The sequence below is a fragment of the Spermophilus citellus genome (assembly GCF_964194105.1).
Source record: "Spermophilus citellus genome assembly, chromosome: 14".
NCBI classification, from domain to species: Eukaryota; Metazoa; Chordata; class Mammalia; order Rodentia; family Sciuridae; genus Spermophilus; species Spermophilus citellus.
In genome coordinates, this window is record NC_138194.1 from 12362070 (window position 1) to 12387102 (window position 25033).

Genomic DNA, 25033 nt, shown 5'->3' on the forward strand with positions numbered 1-25033 from the left:
AACTTCCAAAATAACTACAAGTTTCCTGAAATCTCAGCACACATTTTTTCACCCAATCTTGATGACACTTTCAGGTAATGATCAGTACCCCAATGCCACTTGGCTCACAAAATTTCGTTCTTCTAGGTTAAACCGATCGTTGGCAGTAACAGTTTAAATTTTTAGGTTTTACTCTGTTTTCTCCTATATGGATACATGTAGTTGGAACTCTAAATCAAACACGGTTTGTGCTAGCTCTTTGAAACTTGACACAATAAAGTAGTTCCAAGTTCTATCTCTATGGTTTGTTTCCTATTGATGTAGCCCTAAGCAAAGACTGGCGCAAATCACTTTCATGGAAAGGGGTTGCCAAGCTTCCAAAAAACTACGAGTTTCCTGAAATCTCAGCACACATTTTTTCACCTAATCTTGATGACACTTACAGGTAATGATCAGTACCCTAATCCCACTTGGCTCACCGATTTTCGTTCTTCTAGTTTAAACCGTTCGTTGGCAGTAACAGTTTTAATTTTTAGGTTTCACTCGGTTTTCTCCTATATGGATACATGTAGTTGGAACTCTAAATCAAACACGGTTTGTGCTAGCTCTTTGAAACTTGACACAATAAAGTAGTTCCAAGTTCTATCTCTATGGTTTGTTCCCTATTGATGTAGCCCTAAGCAGAGACTGGCACAAATCACTTTCATGGAAAGGTTTTGCCAAGCTTCCAAAAAACTACGAGTTTCCTGAAATGTCAGCACACATTTTTTTCACCCAATCTTGATGACACAGGTAATGATGAGTACCCCAATGCCACTTGGCTAACCAAATTTCGTTCTTCTAGGTTAAACCGTGCGTTGGCTGTAACAGTTTTAATTTTTAGGTTTCACTCTGTTTTCTCTTATATGGATACATGTAGTTGGAACTCTAAATCAAACACGGTTTGTGCTAGCTCTTTAAAACTTGACACAATAAAGGAGTTCCAAGTTCTATCTCTATGGTGTGTTTCCTATTGATGTATCCCTAAGCAGAGAACGGCGCAATTCACTTTCATGGAAAGGGGTTGCCAAGCTTCCAAAAAACTACGAGTTTCCTGAAATCTCAGCACACATTTTTTCACCCAATCTTGATGACACTTTCAGGTTATGATCAGGACCCCAATCCCACTTGGCTCACCTAATTTCGTTCTTCTAGGTTAAACCGTTCATTGGCAGTAACAGTTTTAATTTTTAGGCTTCACTCTGTTTTCTCCTATATGCATACATGTAGTTAATACTCTAAATCAAACACGGTTTTTGCTAGCTCTTTGAAACTTGACACAATAAAGTAGTTCCAAGTTCTATCTCTATGGTTTGTGTCCTATTGATGTAGCCCTAAGGAGGGACTGGCGCAAATCACTTTCATGAAAAGGGGTTGCCAAGCTTCCAAAATAACTACGAGTTTCCTGAAATCTCAGCACTCATTTTTCCCCAGAATCTTGATGACACTTTCAGGTAGTGATCAGGACCCCAATCCCTCTTGGCTCACCAAATTTCGTTCTTCTAGGTTAAACCGTTCGTTGGCAGTAACAGTTTAAATTTTTAGGTTTTACTCTGTTTTCTCCTATATGGATACATGTAGTTGGAACTCTAAATCAAACACGGTTTGTGCTAGCTCTTTGAAACTTGACACAATAAAGTAGTTCCAAGTTCTATCTCTATGGTTTGTTTCCTATTGATGTAGCCCTAAGCAAAGACTGGCACAAATCACTTTCATGGAAAGGGGTTGCCAAGCTTCCAAAAAACTTCGAGTTTCCTGAAATCTCAGCACACATTTTTTCACCTAATCTTGATGACACGTACAGGTAATGATCAGTACTCCAATCCCACTTGGCTCACCAAATTTCGTTCTTCTAGGTTAAACCGTTCGGTGGCTGTAACAGTTTTAATTTTTAGGTTTCTCTCGGTTTTCTCCTATATGGATACATGTAGTTGGAACTCTAAATCAAACACGGTTTGTGCTAACTCTTTGAAACTTGACACAATAAAGTAGTTCCAAGTTCTATCTCTATGGTTTGTTCCCTATTGATGTAGCCCTAAGCAGAGACTGGCGCAAATCACTTTCATGGAAAGGGGTTACCAAGCTTAAAAAAAAACTTCGAGTTTCCTGAAATCTCAGCACACATTTTTTTCACCCAATCTTGATGACACTTACAGGTAATGATCAGTACCCCAATGCTACTTGGCTCACCAAATTTCGTTCTTCTAGGTTAAACCGTTCGTTGGCTGTAACAGTTTAAATTTTTAGGTTTCACTCTGTTTTCTCTTATATGGATACATGTAGTTGGAACTCTAAATCAAACACGGTTTGTGCTAGCCCTTTAAAACTTGACACAATAAAGTAGTTCCAAGTTCTATCTCTATGGTGTGTTTCCTATTGATGTATCCCTAAGCAGAGACCAGCGCAAATCACTTTCATGGAAAGGGGTTGCCAAGCTTCCAAAAAACTACGAGTTTCCTGAAATCTCAGCACACATTTTTTTCTCCCAATCTTGATGTCACTTTCAGGTAATGATCAGTACCCCAATCCCACTTGGCTCACCAAATTTCGTTCTTCTAGATTCAACCGTTCGTTGGCAGTAACACTTTAAATTTTTAGGTTTCACTCGGTTTTCTCCTATATGGATACATGTAGTTGGAACTCTAAATCAAACACGGTTTGTGCTAGCTCTTTGAAACTTGACACAATAAAGTAGTTCCAAGTTCTATCTCTATGGTGTGTTTCCTATTGATGTATCCCTAAGCAGAGACCGGCGCAAATCACTTTCATGGAAAGGGGTTGCCAAGCTTCCAAAAAACTACGAGTTTCCTGAAATCTCAGCACACATTTTTTCACCCAATCTTGGTGACACTTTCAGGTAATGATCAGGACCCCAATCCCACTTGGCTCACCAAATTTTGTTCTTCTAGATTCAACCGTTCGTTGGCAGTAACAGTTTAAATTTTTAGGTTTCACTCTGTTTTCTCCTATATGCATACATGTATTTAAAACTCTAAATCAAACACGGTTTGTGCTAGCTCTTTGAAACTTGACACAATAAATTAGTTCCAAGTTCTATCTCTATGTTTTGTTTCCTATTGATGTAGCCCTAAGCAGAGACTGGCGCAAATCACTTTCATGGAAAGGGGTTGCCAAACTTCCAAATAACTACGAGTTTCCTGAAATCTCAGCATACATTTTTTCACCCTATCTTGAAGACACTTTCAGGTAATGATCAGTACCCCAATCCAACTTGGCTAACCAATTTTTGTTCTTCTAGGTTAAACTGTTCGTTGGCAGTAACAGTTTTAATTTTTAGGCTGCACTCTGTTTTCTCTTATAAGGATACATGTAGTTGGAACTCTAAATCAAACACGGTTTGTGCTAGCTCTTTGAAACTTGACACAATAAAGGAGTTCCAAGTTCTATCTCTATGGTTGGTTTCCTATTGTTGTAGCCCTAAGCAGAGACCGGCGCATATCACTTTCATGGAAAGGTTTTGCCAAGCTTCCAAAAAACTACGAGTTTCCTGAAATCTCAGCACACATTTTTTCCCAGAATCTTGATGAGACTTTCACGTAATAATCAGGACCCCAATCCCACTTGGCTCACCAAATTTCGTTCTTCTAGGTTAAACCGTTCGTTGGCAGTAACAGTTTTAATTTTTAGGCTTCAGTCTGTTTTCTCCTATATGCATACATGTAGTTAAAACTCTAAATCAAACACGGTTTTTGCTAGCTCTTTGAAACTTGACACAATAAAGTAGTTCCAAGTTCTATCTCTATGGTTTGTGTCCTATTGATGTAGCCCTAAGGAGAGACTGGCGCAAATCACTTTCATGAAAAGGGGTTGCCAATCTTCCAAAATAACTACGAGTTTCCTGATATCTCAGCACACATTTTTTCCCAGAATCTTGATGACACTTTCAGGTAATGATCAGGACCCCAATCCCTCGTGGCTCACCAAATTTCGTTCTTCTAGGTTAAACCGTTCGTTGGCAGTAACAGTTTTAATTTTTAGGCTTCAGTCTGTTTTCTCGTATATGGATACATGTAGTTGGAACTCTAAATCAAACACGGTTTTTGCTAGCTCTTTGAAACTTGACACAATAAAGTAGTTCCAAGTTCTATCTCTATGGTTTGTGTCCTATTGATGTAGCCCTAAGGAGAGACTGGCGCAAATCACTCATGAAAAGGGGTTGCCAACTTCCAAAATAACTACAAGTTTCCTGAAATCTCAGCACACATTTTTTCACCCAATCTTGATGACACTTTCAGGTAATGATCAGTACCCCAATGCCACTTGGCTCACAAAATTTCGTTCTTCTAGGTTAAACCGATCGTTGGCAGTAACAGTTTAAATTTTTAGGTTTTACTCTGTTTTCTCCTATATGGATACATGTAGTTGGAACTCTAAATCAAACACGGTTTGTGCTAGCTCTTTGAAACTTGACACAATAAAGTAGTTCCAAGTTCTATCTCTATGGTTTGTTTCCTATTGATGTAGCCCTAAGCAAAGACTGGCGCAAATCACTTTCATGGAAAGGGGTTGCCAAGCTTCCAAAAAACTACGAGTTTCCTGAAATCTCAGCACACATTTTTTCACCTAATCTTGATGACACTTACAGGTAATGATCAGTACCCTAATCCCACTTGGCTCACCGATTTTCGTTCTTCTAGTTTAAACCGTTCGTTGGCAGTAACAGTTTTAATTTTTAGGTTTCACTCGGTTTTCTCCTATATGGATACATGTAGTTGGAACTCTAAATCAAACACGGTTTGTGCTAGCTCTTTGAAACTTGACACAATAAAGTAGTTCCAAGTTCTATCTCTATGGTTTGTTCCCTATTGATGTAGCCCTAAGCAGAGACTGGCGCAAATCACTTTCATGGAAAGGGGTTACCAAGCTTAAAAAAAACTTCGAGTTTCCTGAAATGTCAGCACACATTTTTTTCACCCAATCTTGATGACACAGGTAATGATGAGTACCCCAATGCCACTTGGCTAACCAAATTTCGTTCTTCTAGGTTAAACCGTGCGTTGGCTGTAACAGTTTTAATTTTTAGGTTTCACTGTTTTCTCTTATATGGATACATGTAGTTGGAACTCTAAATCAAACACGGTTTGTGCTAGCTCTTTAAAACTTGACACAATAAAGGAGTTCCAAGTTCTATCTCTATGGTGTGTTTCCTATTGATGTATCCCTAAGCAGAGAACGGCGCAATTCACTTTCATGGAAAGGGGTTGCCAAGCTTCCAAAAAACTACGAGTTTCCTGAAATCTCAGCACACATTTTTTCACCCAATCTTGATGACACTTTCAGGTTATGATCAGGACCCCAATCCCACTTGGCTCACCTAATTTCGTTCTTCTAGGTTAAACCGTTCGTTGGCAGTAACAGTTTTAATTTTTAGGCTTCACTCTGTTTTCTCCTATATGCATACATGTAGTTAAAACTCTAAATCAAACACGGTTTTTGCTAGCTCTTTGAAACTTGACACCATAAAGTAGTTCCAAGTTCTATCTCTATGGTTTGTGTCCTATTGATGTAGCCCTAAGGAGGGACTGGCGCAAATCACTTTCATGAAAAGGGGTTGCCAAGCTTCCAAAATAACTACGAGTTTCCTGAAATCTCAGCACACATTTTTCCCCAGAATCTTGATGACACTTTCAGGTAATGATCAGGACCCCAATCCCACTTGGCTCACCAAATTTCGTTCTTCTAGGTTAAACCGTTCGTTGGCAGTAACAGTTTAAATTTTTAGGTTTTACTCTGTTTTCTCCTATATGGATACATGTAGTTGGAACTCTAAATCAAACACGGTTTGTGCTAGCTCTTTGAAACTTGACACAATAAAGTAGTTCCAAGTTCTATCTCTATGGTTTGTTTCCTATTGATGTAGCCCTAAGCAAAGACTGGCGCAAATCACTTTCATGGAAAGGGGTTGCCAAGCTTCCAAAAAACTTCGAGTTTCCTGAAATCTCAGCACACATTTTTTCACCTAATCTTGATGACACGTACAGGTAATGATCAGTACCCCAATCCCACTTGGCTCACTAAATTTCGTTCTTCTAGGTTAAACCGTTCGGTGGCTGTAACAGTTTAAATTTTTAGGTTTCACTCGGTTTTCTCCTATATGGATACATGTAGTTGGAACTCTAAATCAAACACGGTTTGTGCTAACTCTTTGAAACTTGACACAATAAAGTAGTTCCAAGTTCTATCTCTATGGTTTGTTCCCTATTGATGTAGCCCTAAGCAGAGACTGGCGCAAATCACTTTCATGGAAAGGGGTTACCAAGCTTAAAAAAAACTTCGAGTTTCCTGAAATCTCAGCACACATTTTTTTCACCCAATCTTGATGACACTTACAGGTAATGATCAGTACCCCAATGCCACTTGGCTCACCAAATTTCGTTCTTCTAGGTTAAACCGTTCGTTGGCTGTAACAGTTTAAATTTTTAGGTTTCACTCTGTTTTCTCTTATATGGATACATGTAGTTGGAACTCTAAATCAAACACGGTTTGTGCTAGCTCTTTAAAACTTGACACAATAAAGTAGTTCCAAGTTCTATCTCTATGGTGTGTTTCCTATTGATGTATCCCTAAGCACAGACCAGCGCAACTCACTTTCATGGAAAGGGGTTGCCAAGCTTCCAAAAAACTACGAGTTTCCTGAAATCTCAGCACACATTTTTTTCTCCCAATCTTGATGTCACTTTCAGGTAATGATCAGTACCCCAATCCCACTTGGCTCACCAAATTTCGTTCTTCTAGATTCAACCGTTCGTTGGCAGTAACACTTCAAATTTTTAGGTTTCACTCGGTTTTCTCCTATATGGATACATGTAGTTGGAACTCTAAATCAAACACGGTTTGTCCTAGCTCTTTGAAACTTGACACAATAAAGTAGTTCCAAGTTCTATCTCTATGGTGTGTTTCCTATTGATGTATCCCTAAGCAGAGACCGGCGCAAATCACTTTCATGGAAAGGGGTTGCCAAGCTTCCAAAAAACTACGAGTTTCCTGAAATCTCAGCACACATTTTTTCACCCAAACTTGATGACACTTTCAGGTAATGATCAGGACCCCAATCCCACTTGGCTCACCAAATTTCGTTCTTCTAGATTCAACCGTTCGTTGGCAGTAACAGTTTAAATTTTTAGGTTTCACTCTGTTTTCTCCTATATGCATACATGTAGTTAAAACTCTAAATCAAACACGGTTTGTGCTAGCTCTTTGAAACTTGACACAATAAATTAGTTCCAAGTTCTATCTCTATGTTTTGTTTCCTATTGATGTAGCCCTAAGCAGAGACTGGCGCAAATCACTTTCATGGAAAGGGGTTGCCAAACTTCCAAATAACTACGAGTTTCCTGAAATCTCAGCATACATTTTTTCACCCTATCTTGATGACACTTTCAGGTAATGATCAGTACCCCAATCCAACATGGCTAACCAATTTTTGTTCTTCTAGGTTAAACTGTTCGTTGGCAGTAACAGTTTTAATTTTTAGGCTTCACTCTGTTTTCTCTTATAAGGATACATGTAGTTGGAACTCTAAATCAAACACGGTTTGTGCTAGCTCTTTGAAACTTGACACAATAAAGTAGTTCCAAGTTCTATCTCTATGGTTTGTGTCCTATTGATGTAGCCCAAAGGAGAGACTGGCGCAAATCACTTTCATGAAAAGGGGTTGTCAAGCTTCCAAAATAACTACGAGTTTCCTGAAATCTCAGCACACATTTTTTCACCCAATCTTGATGACACTTTCAGGTAATGATCAGTACCCCAATGCCACTTGGCTCACAAAATTTCGTTCTTCTACGTTAAACCGTTCGTTGGCAATAACAGTTTTAATTTTTAGGTTTCACTCGGTTTTCTCCTATATGGATACATGTAGTTGGAACTCTAAATCAAACACTGTTTGTGCTAGCTCTTTGAAACTTGACACAGTAAAGTAGTTCTAATTTGTATCTCTATGACTTGTTTCCTATTGATGTTGCACTAATCAGAGACCGGCGCAAATCACTTTCATTGAAAGGGGTTGCCAATCTTCCAAAAAACTACGAGTTTCCTGAAATCTAAGCACATATTTTTTCACCTAATCTTGATGACACTTACAGGTAATGATCAGGACCCCAATCCCACTTGGCTCACCGAATTTCGTTCTTCTAGGTTAAACCGTTCGTTGGCAGTAACAGTTTTAATTTTTAGGCTTCACTCTGTTTTCTCCTATAAGGATACATGTAGTTGGAACTCGAAATCAAACACGGTTTGTGCTAGCTCTTTGAAACTTGACACAATAAAGTAGTTCCAAGTTCTATCTCTATGGTGTGTTTCCTATTGATGAAGCCCTATGAGGAGACTGTTGCAAATCACTTTCAGTGAAAGGAGTTGCCAATCTTCCAAAAAACTTCGAGTTTCCTGAAATCTCAGCACACATTTTTTCACCCAATCTTGATGGCACTTACAGGTAATGTTCAGTACGGCAATGCCACTTGTCTCACCAAATTTCGTTCTTCTAGGTTAAACCGTTCGTTGGCAGTAACAGTTTTAATTTTTAGGTTTCACTCTGTTTTCTCCTATATGGATACATGTAGTTGGAACTCTAAATCAAACACGGAAAGTGCTAGCTCTTTGAAACTTGACACAATAAAGTAGTTCCAAGTTGTATCTCTATGGTTTGTTTCCTATTAATGTAGCCCTAAGCTCAGACCGGCGCAAATCACTTTCATGGAAAGGGGTTGCCAAGCTTCCAAAAAGTACGAGTTTCCTGAAATCTCAGCACACATTTTTTCCCCCAATCTTGATGACACTTTCGGTTAATGATCAGTACCCCAATCCCACTTGGCTCACCAAATTTCGTTCTTCTAGGTTAAACCGTTCGTTGGCAGTAACAGTTTAAATTTTTAGGTTTCACTCTGTTTTCTCCTATATGGATACATGTAGTTGGAACTCTAAATCAAACACGGTTTGTGCAAGCTCTTTGAAACTTGACACAAAATAGTAGTTCCAAGTTCTATCTCTATGGCTTTTTTCCTATTGATGTAGGCCTAAGCAGAGACCAGCGGAAATCACTTACATGGAAAGGGGTTGCCAAGCTTCCAAAAAACTACGAGTTTCCTGAAATCACACCACACATTTTTTCACCCAATCTTGATGACACTTTCGGTTAATGATCAGTACCCCAATCCCACTTGGCTCACCAAATTTCGTTCTTCTAGGTTAAACCGTTCGTTGGCAGTAACAGTTTAAATTTTTAGGTTTCACTCTGTTTTCTCCTATATGGATACATGTATTTGGTACTCTAAATCAAACACGGTTTGTGCTAGCTCTTTGAAACTTGACACAATAAAGTAGTTCCAAGTTCTATCTCTATGGTTTGTTTCCTATTGATGTAACCCTAAGCAGAGACTGGCGCAAATCACTTTCATGGAAACGGGTTGCCAAGCTTCCAAAAAACGACGAGTTTCCTGAAATCTCAGCACACATTTTTTCACCCAATCTTGATGACACTTACAGGTCATGATCTGTACACTAATGTCACTTGGCTCACCAAATTTCGTTCTTCTAGGTTAAACCGTTAGTTGGCAGTAACACTTTTAATTTTAGGTTTCACTCTGTTTTCTCCTATATGGATACATGTAGTTGGAACTCTAAATCAAACACGGTTTGTCTAGCTCTTTGAAACTTGACACAATAAAGTAGTTCCAAGTTCTATTACTATGGTTTGTTTCCTATTGATGTAGCCCTAAGCAGAGACTGGCGCAAATCACTTTCATGGAAAGGGGTTGCCAAGCTTCCAAAAAACGACGAGTTTCCTTAAATCTCAGCACACATTTTTTCACCCAATCTTGATGACACTTACAGGTCATGATCAGTACACTAATGTCACTTGGCTCACCAAATTTCATTCTTCTAGGTTAAACTGTTCGTTGGCAGTAACACTTTTAATTTTAGGTTTCACTCTGTTTTCTCCTATATGGATACATGTAGTTGGAACTCTAAATCAAACACGGTTTGTGCTAGCTCTTTGAAACGTGACACAATAAAGTAGTTCCAAGTTCTATCTCCATATTTTGTTTCCTATTGATGTAGCCCTAAGCAGAGACCGGCGCAAATCACTTTCATGGAAAGGGGTTGCCAAGCTTCCAAAAAGCTACGAGTTTCCTGAAATCTCAGCACACATTTTTTCACCCAATCTTGATGACACTTTCAGATAATGATCAGTACCCCAATCCCACTTGGCTCACCAAATTCGTTCTTCTAGTTTAAACCATTCCTTGGCAGTAACAGTTTTAATTTTTAGGTCTCACTCTGTTTTCTCCTATATGGATACATGTAGTTGGAACTCTAAATCAAACACGGTTTGTGCTAGCTCTTTGAAACTTGACACAATAAAGTAATTCCAAGATCTATCTCTATGGTTTGTTTCCTATTGATGTAGCCCTAAGCAAGACTGGCACAAATCACTTTAATGGAAAAGGGTTGCCAAGCTTCCAAAAAACTACGAGGTTCCGGAAATCTCAGCACACCTTTTTTTCACCCAATCTTGATGACACTTTTCGGTAATGATCAGTACCCCAATCCCACTTGGCTCACCAAATTCGTTCTTCTAGGTTAAACCGTTCCTTGGCTGTAACAGTTTTAATTTTTAGGTTTCACTCTGTTTTCTCCTATATGGATACATGTATTTGGAACTCTAAATCAAACACGGTTTGTGATAGCACATTGAAACTTGACACAATAAAGTAGTTCCAAGTTCTATCTCTATGGTTTGTTTCCTATTTATGTAGGCCTAAGCATAGACTGGCGCAAATCACTTTCATGGAAAGTGGATTCCAATCCTCCAAAAAACTACGAGTTTCCTGAAATCTCAGCACACGTTTTTTCACCCAGTCTTGATGACACTTTCAGGTAATGATCAGTACCCCAATCCCACTTGGGTCACCAAATTTCATTCTTCTAGGTTAAACCGTTCGTTGGCAGTAACAGTTTTAATTTTTAGGTTTCACTCTGTTTTCTCCTACATGGATACATGTAGTTGGAACTCTAAATCAAACACGGTTTGTGCTAGCTCTTTGAAACTTGAAACAATAAGGTAGTTCCAAGTTCTATCTCTATGGTTTGTTTCCTATTGATGTAACCCTAAGCAGAGACTTGCGCAAATCACTTTCATGGAAAGTGGTTGCCAAGCTTCCAAAAAACTACGAGTTTCCTGAAATCTCAGCACACATTTTTTCACCCAATCTTGATGACACTTTCAGGTAATGATCAGTACCCCAATCCCACTTGGCTCACCAAATTTTGTTCTTCTAGATTAAACTGTTCGTTGGCAGTAACAGTTTAAATTTTTAGGTTTCACTCTGTTTTCTCCTATATTGATACATGTAGTTGGAACTCTAAATCAAACACGGTTTGTGCTAGATCTTTGAAACTTGACACAATAAAGTAGTTCCAAGTTCTATCTCTATTTTTTGTTTCCTATTGATGTAGCCCTAAGCAGAGACTGGCACAAATCACTTTCATGGAAACGGGATGCCAAGCTTCCAAAAAACTACGAGTTTCCTGAAATCTCAGCACACATTTTTTCACCCAAACTTGATGACACGTACAGGTCATGATCAGTACACTAATGTCACTTGGCTCACCAAATTTCGTTCTTCTAGGTTAAACCGTTCGTTGGCAGTAACACTTTTAATTTTAGGTTTCACTGTGTTTTCTCCTATATGGATACATGTAGTTGGAACTCTAAATCAAACACGGTTTGTGCTAGCTCTTTCAAACTTGACACAATAAAGTAGTTCCAAGTTCTATCTCTATGGTTTGTTTCCTATTGATGTAGCCCTAAGGAGAGACTGGCACAAATCTCTTTCATCGAAATCGGTTGCCAAGCTTCCAAAAAACTACGAGTTTCCTGAAATCTCAGCACATATTTTTTCACCCAATCTTGATGACACTTACAGGTCATGATCAGTACACGAATGTCACTTGGCTCACCAAATTTCCTTCTTCTAGGTTAAACCGTTCGTTGGCAGTAACAGTTTTAATTTTTAGGTTTCACTCTGTTTTCTCCTTTATGGATACATGTAGTTGGAACTCTAAATCAAACACGGTTTGTGCTAGCTCTTTGAAACTTGACGCAATAAAGTAGTTCCCAGTTCTGTCTCTATGGTTTGTTTCCTATTGATGTAGCCCTAAGCAGAGACTGCGCAATTCACTTTCATGGAAAGGGTTTGCCAAGAGCACAAAAAACTACGAGTTTCCTAAAATCTCAGCACACATTTTTTATCCCAATCTGGATGACACTTTCAGGTAATGATCAGTACCCCAATCCCACTTGGCTCACCAAATTTAGTTCTTCTAGTTTAAACCGTTCGTTGGCAGTAACATTTTAAATTTTTAGGTTTCATTCTGTTTTCTCCTATATGGATACATGTAGTTGGAACTCTAAATCAAATACAGTTTGTGCTAGCTCCTTGAAACTTGACACAATAAAGAAGTTCCAAGTTCCATCTCTATGGTTTTTTACCTATTGATGTAGCCCTAAGGAGAGACTGGTGCAAATCACTTTAGTGGAAAAGGGTTGCCAAGCTTCCAAAAAACTACGAGTTTCCTGAAATCTCAGCACACATTTTTTCACCCAATCTTGATGACACTTTAAGGTAATGATCAGTACCCCAATCCCACTTGGCTCACCAAATTTAGTTCTTCTAGTTAAATCCGTTCGTTGTCAGTAACAGTTTTAATTTTTAGGTTTCACTCTGTTTTCTCCTATATGGATACATGTAGTTGGAACTCTAAATCAAACACTGTTTGTGCTAGCTCTTTGAAACTTGACACAATAAAGTAGTTCCAAGTTCTATGTCTATGGTTTTTTTCTTATTGATGTAGCCATAAGTAGAGACTGGCGCATATCACTTTCATGGAAAGGTTTGCCAAGCTTCCAAAAAACTAGGCGTTTCCTGAATTCTCAGCACACATTTTTTCAACCAATCTCGATGACACTTTCAGGAAATGATCACTATCCCAATCCCACTTGGCTCACCAAATTTCGTTCTTCTATGTTAAACCGTTCGTTGGCAGTAACAGTTTTAATTTTTAGGTTTCACTCTGTTTTCTCCTATATGGATACATGTAGTTGGAACTCTAAATCAAATACAGTTTGTGCTAGCTCCTTGAAACTTGACATAATAAAGAAGCTCCAAGTTCTATCTCTATGGTTTGTTACCTATTGATGTAGCCCTAAGGAGAGACTGGTGCAAATCACTTTAGTGGAAAGGGTTGGCCAAGATTCCAAAAAACTACGAGTTTCCTGAAATGTCAGCACACATTTTTTCACCCAATATTGATGACACTTTCAGGTAATGATCAGTACACCAATCCCACTTGGCTCACCTATTTCGTTCTTCTAGGTTAAACCGTTCGTTCGCAGTAACAGTTTTAATTTTTAGGTTTTACTCTGTTTTGTCCTACATGGATACATGTAGTTGGAACTCTAAATCAAGCCAGTTTGTGCTAGCTCTTTGAAACTTTACACAATAAAGTAGTTCCAAGTTCTATCTCTATGGTGTGTTTCCTATTGATGTAGCCCTAAGCAAAGACTGGCGCAAATCACTTTCATGGAAATGTGTTGCCAAGATTCCAAAAAACTACGAGTTTCCTGAAATGTCAGCACACATTTTTTCACCCAATTTTGATGACAATTTCAGGTAATGATCAGTACCCCAATCCCACTTGGCTCACCAAATTTCGTTCTTCTAGGTTAAACCGTTTGTTGGCAGTAACAGTTTAAATTTTTAGGTTTCACTCTGTTTTCTCCTATATGGATACATGTAGTTGGAACTCTAAATCAAACACGGTTTGTGCTAGCTCTTTGAAACTTGACACAATAAAGTAGTTCCAAGTTCTATCTCTATGGTTTGTTTCCTATTGATGTATCCCTAAGCAGAGACTGGCGCAAATCAATTTCATGGAAAGGGGTTGCCAAGCTTCCAAGAAACTACGAGTTTCCTGAAATCTCAGCACACATTTTTTCAACCAATCTTGATGACACTTTCAGGTAATGATCAGTACCCCAATGCCACTTGGCTCAACAACTTTCGTTTTTCTATTTTAAACCGTTCGTTGGCAGTAACAGTTTAAATTTTTAGGTTTCACTCTGTTTTCTCCTATGAGGATACATATACTTGGAAGTCTAAATCAAACACGGTTTGTGCTAGCTCTTTGAAACTTGACACAATAGAGTAGTTACATGATCTATCTCTATGGTTTTTTTCCTATTGACGTAGCCCTAAGCAGAGACTGGCGCAAATCACTTTCATGGAAAGGGGTTGCCAAGCTTCCAAAAAACTACGAGTTTCCTGAAATCTCAGCACACATTTTTTCATCCAATCTTGATGACACTTTCAGGTAATGATCAGTACCCCAATCCCACTTGGCTCCCCAAATTTCGTTCTTCTAGGTTAAACCGATCGTTGGCAGTAACAGTTTTAAATTTTATATTTCACTCTGTTTTCTCCTGTATGGATACATGTAGTTTGAACTCTAAATCAAACACGGTTTGTGTTATCTCTTTGAAACTTGACACAATAATGTATTTCCAAGTTCTATCTCGATGGTTTGTTTTCTATTGATGTAGCCCTAAGCACAGATCGGCTCAAATCACTTTCATGGAAAGGGGTTGCCAAGCTTCCAAAAAACTACGAGTTTCCTGAAATCTCAGCACATATTTTTTCACCCAATCTTGTTGTCACTTTCAGGTAATGATCAGTACCCCAATCCCACTTGGCTCAACAAATTTTGTTCTTCTAGGTTAAACGGTTCGTTGGCAGTAACAGTTTTAATTTTTAGGTTTCACTCTGTTTTCTCCAATATGGAGACATGTAGTTGGAACTCTAAATCAAACACGGTTTGTGCTAGCTCTTTGAAACTTGACACAATAATGTAGTTCCAAGTTCTATTTCTATGGTTTGTTTCCTATTGATGTAGCCCTAAACAGAGACTGGCGCAAATCACTTTCATGGAAAGGGGTTGCCAAGCTTCCAAAAACTACGAGTTTCCTGAAATCTCAGCACATATTTTCTCACCCAATCTTGATGACACTTTCAGGTAATGATCAGTACCCCAATCCCACTTGGCTCACCAAATTTTGTTCTTCTAGATTAAACTTTCGTTGGCAGTAACAGTTTTAATTTTTAGGTTTCACTCTGTTTTCTCCTATATGGATACATGTAGTAGGAACTCTAAATCAAACACGGTTTGTGCTAGCTCTTTGAAACTTGACACAAAAAAGTAGTTCCAAGTTCTATCTCTATGGTTTGTTTCCTATTGATGTAGCCCTAAGCAGAGACTGGCGCAAATCACTTTCATAGAAAGGGGTTGCCAAGCTTCCAAAAAACTACGAGTTTCCTGAAATCTCAGCACACATTTTTTCACCCAATCTTGATGGCACTTACAGGTAATTATCAGTACCCCAATGCCACTTGGCTCACCAAATTTCTTTCTTCTAGGTTAATCCGTTCGTTGGCAGTAACAGTTTTAATTTTTAGGTTTCACTCTGTTTTCTCCTATAGGGATACATGTATTTGGAACTCTAAATCAAACACGGTTTGTGCTAGCTCTTTGAAACTTGACACAATAAAGTAGTTTCAAGTTCTATCTCTATGGATTGTGTCCTATTAATGTAGCCCTAAGGAAAGACCGGAGTAAATCACTTTCATGGAAAGGGGTTGCGAACCTTCCAAAAAGTACGAGTTTCCTGAAATCTCAGCACACATTTTTTCACCGAATCTTCATGACACTGTCAGGTAATGATCAGTAACCCAATCCCACTTGGCTCAACAAATTTCGTTCTTCTAGGTTAAACCGTTCGTTGGCAGTAACAGTTTTAATTTTTAGGTTTCACTCTGTTTTCTCCTATATGGATACATGTATTTGGAACTCTAAATCAAACACGGTTTGTGCTAGCTCTTTGAAACTTGACACAATAAAGTAGTTCCAAGTTCTGTCTCTATGGTTTGTTTCCTATTAATGTAGCCCTAAGCAGAGACTGGCTCAAATCACTTTCATGGAAAGGGGTTGCCAAGCTTCCAAAAAACTTCGAGTTTCCTGAAATCTCAGCACACATTTTTTCACCCAATCTTGATGACACTTACAGTTGATGATCAGGACCCCAATGCCACTTGGCTCACCAAATTTCGTTCTTCTAGGTTAAACCGTTCGTTGGCAGTAACAGTTTTAATTTTTAGGTTTCACTCTGTTTTCTCCTATATGGATACATATAGTTGGAACTCTAAATAAAACACGGTTTGTGCTAGCTCTTTGAAACTTGACACAAATAAGTAGTTCCAAGTTCTATCTCTATGGTTTGTTTCCTATTGATGTAGATCTAAGCAGAGACTGGCGCAAATCACTTTCATAGAAATGGGTTGCCAAGCTTCCAAAAAACTATGAGTTTCCTGAAATCTCAGCACACATTTTTTCACCCATTCTTGATGGCACTTGCAGGTAATGATCAGTACCCCAATGCCACTTGGCTCACCAAATTTCGTTCTTCTAGGTTAAACCGTTTGTTGGCAGTAACAGTTTTAATTTTTAGGTTTCACTCTGTTTTCTCCTATATGGATACATGTAGTTGGAACTCTAAATCAAACATGGTTTGTGCTAGCTCTTTGAAACTTGACACAGTAAAGTAGTTCCAAGTTCTATCTCTATGGTTTGTTTCCTATTGATGTAGCCCTAAGCAGAGACTGGCGCAAATCACGTTCATAGAAAGGGTTTGCCAAGCTTCCAAAAAACTACGAGTTTCCTGAAATCTCAGCACACATTTTTTCACCCAATCTCGATGGACTTACAGGTAATGATCAGTTCCCCAATGCCTCCTGGCTCACCAAATTTCGTTCTTCAAGGTTAAACCGTTCTTTGGCAGTAACAGTTTTAATTTTTAGGTTTCACTCTGTTTTCTCCTATATGGATACATGTAGTTGGAACTCTAAATCAAACACGGTTTGTGCTAGCTCTTTGAAACTTGACACAATAAAGTAGTTCCAAGTTCTGTCTCTATGGTTTGTTTCCTATTAATGTAGCCCTAAGCAGAGACTGGCTCAAATCACTTTCATGGAAAGGGGTTGCAAAGCTTCCAAAAAACTTCGAGATTCCTGAAATCTCAGCACACATTTTTTCACCCTATCTGGATGACACTTACAGGTAATGATCAGTACCCCAATGCCACTTGGCTCACCAAATTTCGTTCTTCTAGGTTAAACCGTTCGTTGGCAGTAACAGTTTTAATTTTTAGGTTTCACTCTGTTTTCTCCTATATGGATACATATAGTTGGAACTCTAAATAAAACACGGTTTGTGCTAGCTCTTTGAAACTTGACACAATTAAGTAGTTCCAAGTTCTATCTCTATGGTTTGTTTCCTATTGATGTAGCCCTAAGCAGAGACTGGCGCAAATCACTTTCATAGAAATGGGTTGCCAAGCTTCCAAAAAACTACGAGTTTCCTGAAATCTCAGCACACATTTTTTCACCCATTCTTGATGGCACTTACAGGTAATGATCAGTACCCCAATGCCACTTGGCTCACCAAATTTCGTTCTTCTAGGTTAAACCGTTTGTTGGCAGTAACAGTTTTAATTTTTAGGTTTCACTCTGTTTTCTCCTATATGGATACATGTAGTTCGAACTCTAAATCAAACACGGTTTGTGCTAGCTCTTTGAAACTTGACACAGTAAAGTAGTTCCAAGTTCTATCTCTATGGTTTGTTTCCTATTGATGTAGCCCTAAGCAGAGACTGGCGCAAATCACTTTCATAGAAATGGGTTGCCAAGCTTCCAAAAAACTACAAGTTTCCTGAAATCTCAGCACACATTTTTTCACCCAATCTTGATGACACTTTCAGGTTATGATCAGGACCCCAATCCCACTTGGCTCACCTAATTTCGTTCTTCTAGGTTAAACCGTTCGTTGGCAGTAACAGTTTTAATTTTTAGGCTTCACTCTGTTTTCTCCTATATGCATACATGTAGTTAAAACTCTAAATCAAACACGGTTTTTGCTAGCTCTTTGAAACTTGACACAATAAGGTAGTTCCAAGTTCTATCTCTATGGTTTGTGTCCTATTGATGTAGCCCTAAGGAGGGACTGGCGCAAATCACTTTCATGAAAAGGGGTTGCCAAGCTTCCAAATTAACTACGAGTTTCCTGAAATCTCAGCACACATTTTTTCCCAGAATCTTGATGACACTTTCAGGTAATGATCAGGACCCCAATCCCTCTTGGCTCACCAAATTTCGTTCTTCTAGGTTAAACCGTTCGTTGGCAGTAACAGTTTAAATTTTTAGGTTTTACTCTGTTTTCTCCTATATGGATACATGTAGTTGGAACTCTAAATCAAACACGGTTTGTGCTAGCTCTTTGAAACTTGACACAATAAAGTAGTTCCAAGTTCTATCTCTATGGTTTGTTTCCTATTGATGTAGCCCTAAGCAAAGACTGGCGCAAATCACTTTCATGGAAAGGGGTTGCCAAGCTTCCAAAAAACTTCGAGTTTCCTGAAATCTCAGCACACATTTTTTCACCTAATCTTGAGGACACGTACAGGTAATGATCAGTACCCCAATCCCACTTGGCTCACCAAATTTTGTTCTTCTAGGTTAAACCGTTCGGTGGCTGTAACAGTTTTAATTTTTAGGTTTCACTCGGTTTTCTCCTATATGGATACATGTAGTTGGAACTCTAAATCAAACTCGGTTTGTGCTAACTCTTTGAAACTTGACACAATAAAGTAGTTCCAAGTTCTATCTCTATGGTTTGTTCCCTATTGATGTAGCACTAAGCAGAGACTGGCGCAAATCACTTTCATGGAAAGGGGTTACCAAGCTTAAAAAAAACTTCGAGTTTCCTGAAATCTCAGCACACATTTTTTTCACCCAATCTTGATGACACTTACAGGTAATGATCAGTACCCCAATGCTACTTGGCTCACCAAATTTCGTTCTTCTAGGTTAAACCGTTCGGTGGCTGTAACAGTTTAAATTTTTAGGTTTCACTCTGTTTTCTCTTATATGGATACATGTAGTTGGAACTCTAAATCAAACACGGTTTGTGCTAGCTCTTTAAAACTTGACACAATAAAGTAGTTCCAAGTTCTATCTCTATGGTGTGTTTCCTATTGATGTATCCCTAAGCAGAGACCAGCGCAAATCACTTTCATGGAAAGGGGTTGCCAAGCTTCCAAAAAACTACGAGTTTCCTGAAATCTCAGCACACATTTTTTTCTCCCAATCTTGATGTCACTTTCAGGTAATGATCAGTACCCCAATCCCACTTGGCTCACCAAATTTCGTTCTTCTAGATTCAACCGTTCGTTGGCAGTAACACTTTAAATTTTTAGGTTTCACTCGGTTTTCTCCTATATGGATACATGTAGTTGGAACTCTAAATCAAACACGGTTTGTGCTAGCTCTTTGAAACTTGACACAATAAAGTAGTTCCAAGTTCTATCTCTATGGTGTGTTTCCTATTGATGTATCCCTAAGCAGAGACCGGCGCAAATCACTTTCATGGAAAGGGGTTGCCAAGCTTCCAAAAAACTACGAGTTTCCTGAAATCTCAGCACACATTTTTTCACCCAATCTTGATGACACTTTCAGGTAATGATCAGTACCCCAATCCAACTTGGCTCACCAAATTTCGTTCTTCTAGATTCAACCGTTCGTTGGCAGTAACATTTTAAATTTTTAGGTTTCACTCTGTTTTCTCCTATATGCATACATGTAGTTAAAACTCTAAATCAAACACGGTTTGTGCTAGCTCTTTGAAACTTGACACAATAAATTAGTTCTAAGTTCTATCTCTATGTTTTGTTTCCTATTGATGTAGCCCTAAGCAGAGACTGGCGCAAATCACTTTCATGGAAAGGGGTTGCCAAGCTTCCAAAAAACTACGAGTTTCCTGAAATCTCAGCACACATTTTTTCCCAGAATCTTGATGAGACTTTCACGTAATAATCAGGACCCCAATCCCACTTGGCTCACCAAATTTCGTTCTTCTAGGTTAAACCGTTCGTTGGCAGTAACAGTTTTAATTTTTAGGCTTCAGTCTGTTTTCTCCTATATGCATACATGTAGTTAAAACTCTAAATCAAACACGGTTTTTGCTAGCTCTTTGAAACTTGACACAATAAAGTAGTTCCAAGTTCTATCTCTATGGTTTGTGTCCTATTGATGTAGCCCTAAGGAGAGACTGGCGCAAATCACTTTCATGAAAAGGGGTTGCCAATCTTCCAAAATAACTACGAGTTTCCTGATATCTCAGCACACATTTTTTCCCAGAATCTTGATGACACTTTCAGGTAATGATCAGGACCCCAATCCCTCTTGGCTAACCAATTTTTGTTCTTCTAGGTTAAACTGTTCGTTGGCAGTAACAGTTTTAATTTTTAGGCTTCACTCTGTTTTCTCTTATAAGGATACATGTAGTTGGAACTCTAAATCAAACACGGTTTGTGCTAGCTCTTTGAAACTTGACACAATAAAGTAGTTCCAAGTTCTATCTCTATGGTTGGTTTCCTATTGATGTAGACCTAAGCAGAGACTGGCGCAAATCACTTTCATGGAAAGGGGTTGCCAAGCTTCCAAAAAACTACGAGTTTCCTGAAATCTCAGCACACATTTTTTCACCCAATCTCGATGGACTTACAGGTAATGATCAGTTCCCCAATGCCTCCTGGCTCACCAAATTTCGTTCTTCAAGGTTAAACCGTTCGTTGGCAGTAACAGTTTTAATTTTTAGGTTTCACTCTGTTTTCTCCTATATGGATACATGTCTTTGGAACTCTAAATCAAACACGGTTTGTGCTAGCTCTTTGAAACTTGACACAATAAAGTAGTTCCAAGTTCTATCTCTATGGTTTGTTTCCTATTGATGTAGCCCTAAGCAAAGACTGGCACAAATCACTTTCATGGAAAGGGGTTGCCAAGCTTCCAAAAAACTTCGAGTTTCCTGAAATCTCAGCACACATTTTTTCACCTAATCTTGATGACACGTACAGGTAATGATCAGTACCCCAATCCCACTTGGCTCACCAAATTTCGTTCTTCTAGGTTAAACCGTTCGGTGGCTGTAACAGTTTTAATTTTTAGGTTTCTCTCGGTTTTCTCCTATATGGATACATATAGTTGGAACTCTAAATAAAACACGGTTTGTGCTAGCTCTTTGAAACTTGACACAAATAAGTAGTTCCAAGTTCTATCTCTATGGTTTGTTTCCTATTGATGTAGACCTAAGCAGAGACTGGCGCAAATCACTTTCATAGAAATGGGTTGCCAAGCTTCCAAAAAACTATGAGTTTCCTGAAATCTCAGCACACATTTTTTCACCCATTCTTGATGGCACTTACAGGTAATGATCAGTACCCCAATGCCACTTGGCTCACCAAATTTCGTTCTTCTAGGTTAAACCGTTTGTTGGCAGTAACAGTTTTAATTTTTAGGTTTCACTCTGTTTTCTCCTATATGGATACATGTAGTTGGAACTCTAAATCAAACATGGTTTGTGCTAGCTCTTTGAAACTTGACACAGTAAAGTAGTTCCAAGTTCTATCTCTATGGTTTGTTTCCTATTGATGTAGCCCTAAGCAGAGACTGGCGCAAATCACGTTCATAGAAAGGGTTTGCCAAGCTTCCACAAAACTACGAGTTTCCTGAAATCTCAGCACACATTTTTTCACCCAATCTCGATGGACTTACAGGTAATGATCAGTTCCCCAATGCCTCCTGGCTCACCAAATTTCGTTCTTCAAGGTTAAAATGTTCGTTGGCAGTAACAGTTTTAATTTTTAGGTTTCACTCTGTTTTCTCCTATATGCATACATGTAGTTAAAACTCTAAATCAAACACGGTTTTTGCTAGCTCTTTGAAACTTGACACAATAAGGTAGTTCCAAGATCTATCTCTATGGTTTGTGTCCTATTGATGTAGCCCTAAGGAGGGACTGGCGCAAATCACTTTCATGAAAAGGGGTTGCCAAGCTTCCAAAATAACTACGAGTTTCCTGAAATCTCAGCACACATTTTTTCCCAGAATCTTGATGACACTTTCAGGTAATGATCAGGACCCCAATCCCTCTTGGCTAACCAATTTTTGTTCTTCTAGGTTAAACTGTTCGTTGGCAGTAACAGTTTTAATTTTTAGGCTTCACTCTGTTTTCTCTTATAAGGATACATGTAGTTGGAACTATAAATCAAACACGGTTTGTGCTAGCTCTTTGAAACTTGACACAATAAAGTAATTCCAAGATCTATCTCTATGGTTTGTTTCCTATTGATATAGCCCTAAGCAAAGACTGGCGCAAATCACTTTCATGGAAAGGGGTTGCCAAGCTTCCAAAAAACTTCGAGTTTCCTGAAATCTCAGCACACATTTTTTCACCTAATCTTGATGACACGTACAGGTAATGATCAGGACCCCAATCCCACTTGGCTCACCAAATTTCGTTCTTCTAGGTTAAACCGTTCGGTGGCTATAACAGTTTTAATTTTTAGGTTTCTCTCGGTTTTCTCCTATATGGATACATGTAGTTGGAACTCTAAATCAAACACGGTTTGTGCTAACTCTTTGAAACTTGACACAATAAAGTAGTTCCAAGTTCTATCTCTATGGTTTGTTCCCTATTGATGTAGCACTAAGCAGAGACTGGCGCAAATCACTTTCATGGAAAGGGGTTACCAAGCTTAAAAAAAACTTCGAGTTTCCTGAAATCTCAGCACACATTTTTTTCACCCAATCTTGATGACACTTACAGGTAATGATCAGTACCCCAATGCTACTTGGCTCACCAAATTTTGTTCTTCTAGGTTAAACCGTTCGGTGGCTGTAACAGTTTAAATTTTTAGGTTTCACTCTGTTTTCTCTTATATGGATACATGTAGTTGGAACACTAAATCAAACACGGTTTGTGCTAGCTCTTTAAAACTTGACACAATAAAGTAGTTCCATGTTCTATCTCTATGGTGTGTTTCCTATTGATGTATCCCTAAGCAGAGACCAGCGCAAATCACTTTCATGGAAAGGGGTTGCCAAGCTTCCAAAAAACTACGAGTTTCCTGAAATCTCAGCACACATTTTTTTCTCCCAATCTTGATGTCACTTTCAGGTAATGATCAGTACCCCAATCCCACTTGGCTCACCAAATTTCGTTCTTCTAGATTCAACCGTTCGTTGGCAGTAACACTTTAAATTTTTAGGTTTCACTCGGTTTTCTCCTATATGGATACATGTAGTTGGAACTCTAAATCAAACACGGTTTGTGCTAGCTCTTTGAAACTTGACACAATAAAGTAGTTCCAAGTTCTATCTCTATGGTGTGTTTCCTATTGATGTATCCCTAAGCAGAGACCGGCGCAAATCACTTTCATGGAAAGGGGTTGCCAAGCTTCCAAAAAACTACGAGTTTCCTGAAATCTCAGCACACATTTTTTCACCCAATCTTGATGACACTTTCAGGTAATGATCAGGACCCCAATCCCACTTGGCTCACCAAATTTCGTTCTTCTAGATTCAACCGTTCGTTGGCAGTAACAGTTTAAATTTTTAGGTTTCACTCTGTTTTCTCCTATATGCATACATGTAGTTAAAACTCTAAATCAAACACGGTTTGTGCTAGCTCTTTGAAACTTGACACAATAAATTAGTTCTAAGTTCTATCTCTATGTTTTGTTTCCTATTGATGTAGCCCTAAGCAGAGACTGGCGCAAATCACTTTCATGGAAAGGGGTTGCCAAACTTCCAAATAACTACGAGTTTCCTGAAATCTCAGCATACATTTTTTTCACCCTATCTTGATGACACTTTCAGGTAATGATCAGTACCCCAATCCAACTTGGCTAACCAATTTTTGTTCTTCTAGGTTAAACTGTTCGTTGGCAGTAACAGTTTTAATTTTTAGGCTTCACTCTGTTTTCTCTTATAAGGATACATGTAGTTGGAACTCTAAATCAAACACGGTTTGTGCTAGCTCTTTGAAACTTGACACAATAAAGTAGTTCCAAGTTCTATCTCTATGGTTGGTTTCCTATTGATGTAGACCTAAGCAGAGACTGGCGCAAATCACTTTCATGGAAAGGGGTTGCCAAGCTTCCAAAAAACTACGAGTTTCCTGAAATCTCAGCACACATTTTTTCCCAGAATCTTGATGAGACTTTCATGTAATAATCAGGACCCCAATCCCACTTGGCTCACCAAATTTCGTTCTTCTAGGTTAAACCGTTCGTTGGCAGTAACAGTTTTAATTTTTAGGCTTCAGTCTGTTTTCTCCTATATGCATACATGTAGTTAAAACTCTAAATCAAACACGGTTTTTGCTAGCTCTTTGAAACTTGACACAATAAAGTAGTTCCAAGTTCTATCTCTATGGTTTGTTTCCTATTGATGTAGCCCTAAGGAGAGACTGGCGCAAATCACTTTCATGAAAAGGGGTTGCCAATCTTCCAAAATAACTACGAGTTTCCTGATATCTCAGCACACATTTTTTTACAGAATCTTGATGAAACTTTCAGGTAATGATCAGGACCCCAATCCCTCTTGGCTCACCAAATTTCGTTCTTCTAGGTTAAACCGTTCGTTGGCAGTAACAGTTTTAATTTTTAGGCTTCAGTCTGTTTTCTCGTATATGGATACATGTAGTTGGAACTCTAAATCAAACACGGTTTTTGCTAGCTCTTTGAAACTTGACACAATAAAGTAGTTCCAAGTTCTATCTCTATGGTTTGTGTCCTATTGATGTAGCCCTAAGGAGAGACTGGTGCAAATCACTCATGAAAAAGGGTTGCCAACTTCCAAAATAACTGCAAGTTTCCTGAAATCTCAGCACACATTTTTTCACCCAATCTTGATGACACTTTCAGGTAATGATCAGTACCCCAATGCCACTTGGCTCACAAAATTTCGTTCTTCTAGGTTAAACCGATCGTTGGCAGTAACAGTTTAAATTTTTAGGTTTTACTCTGTTTTCTCCTATATGGATA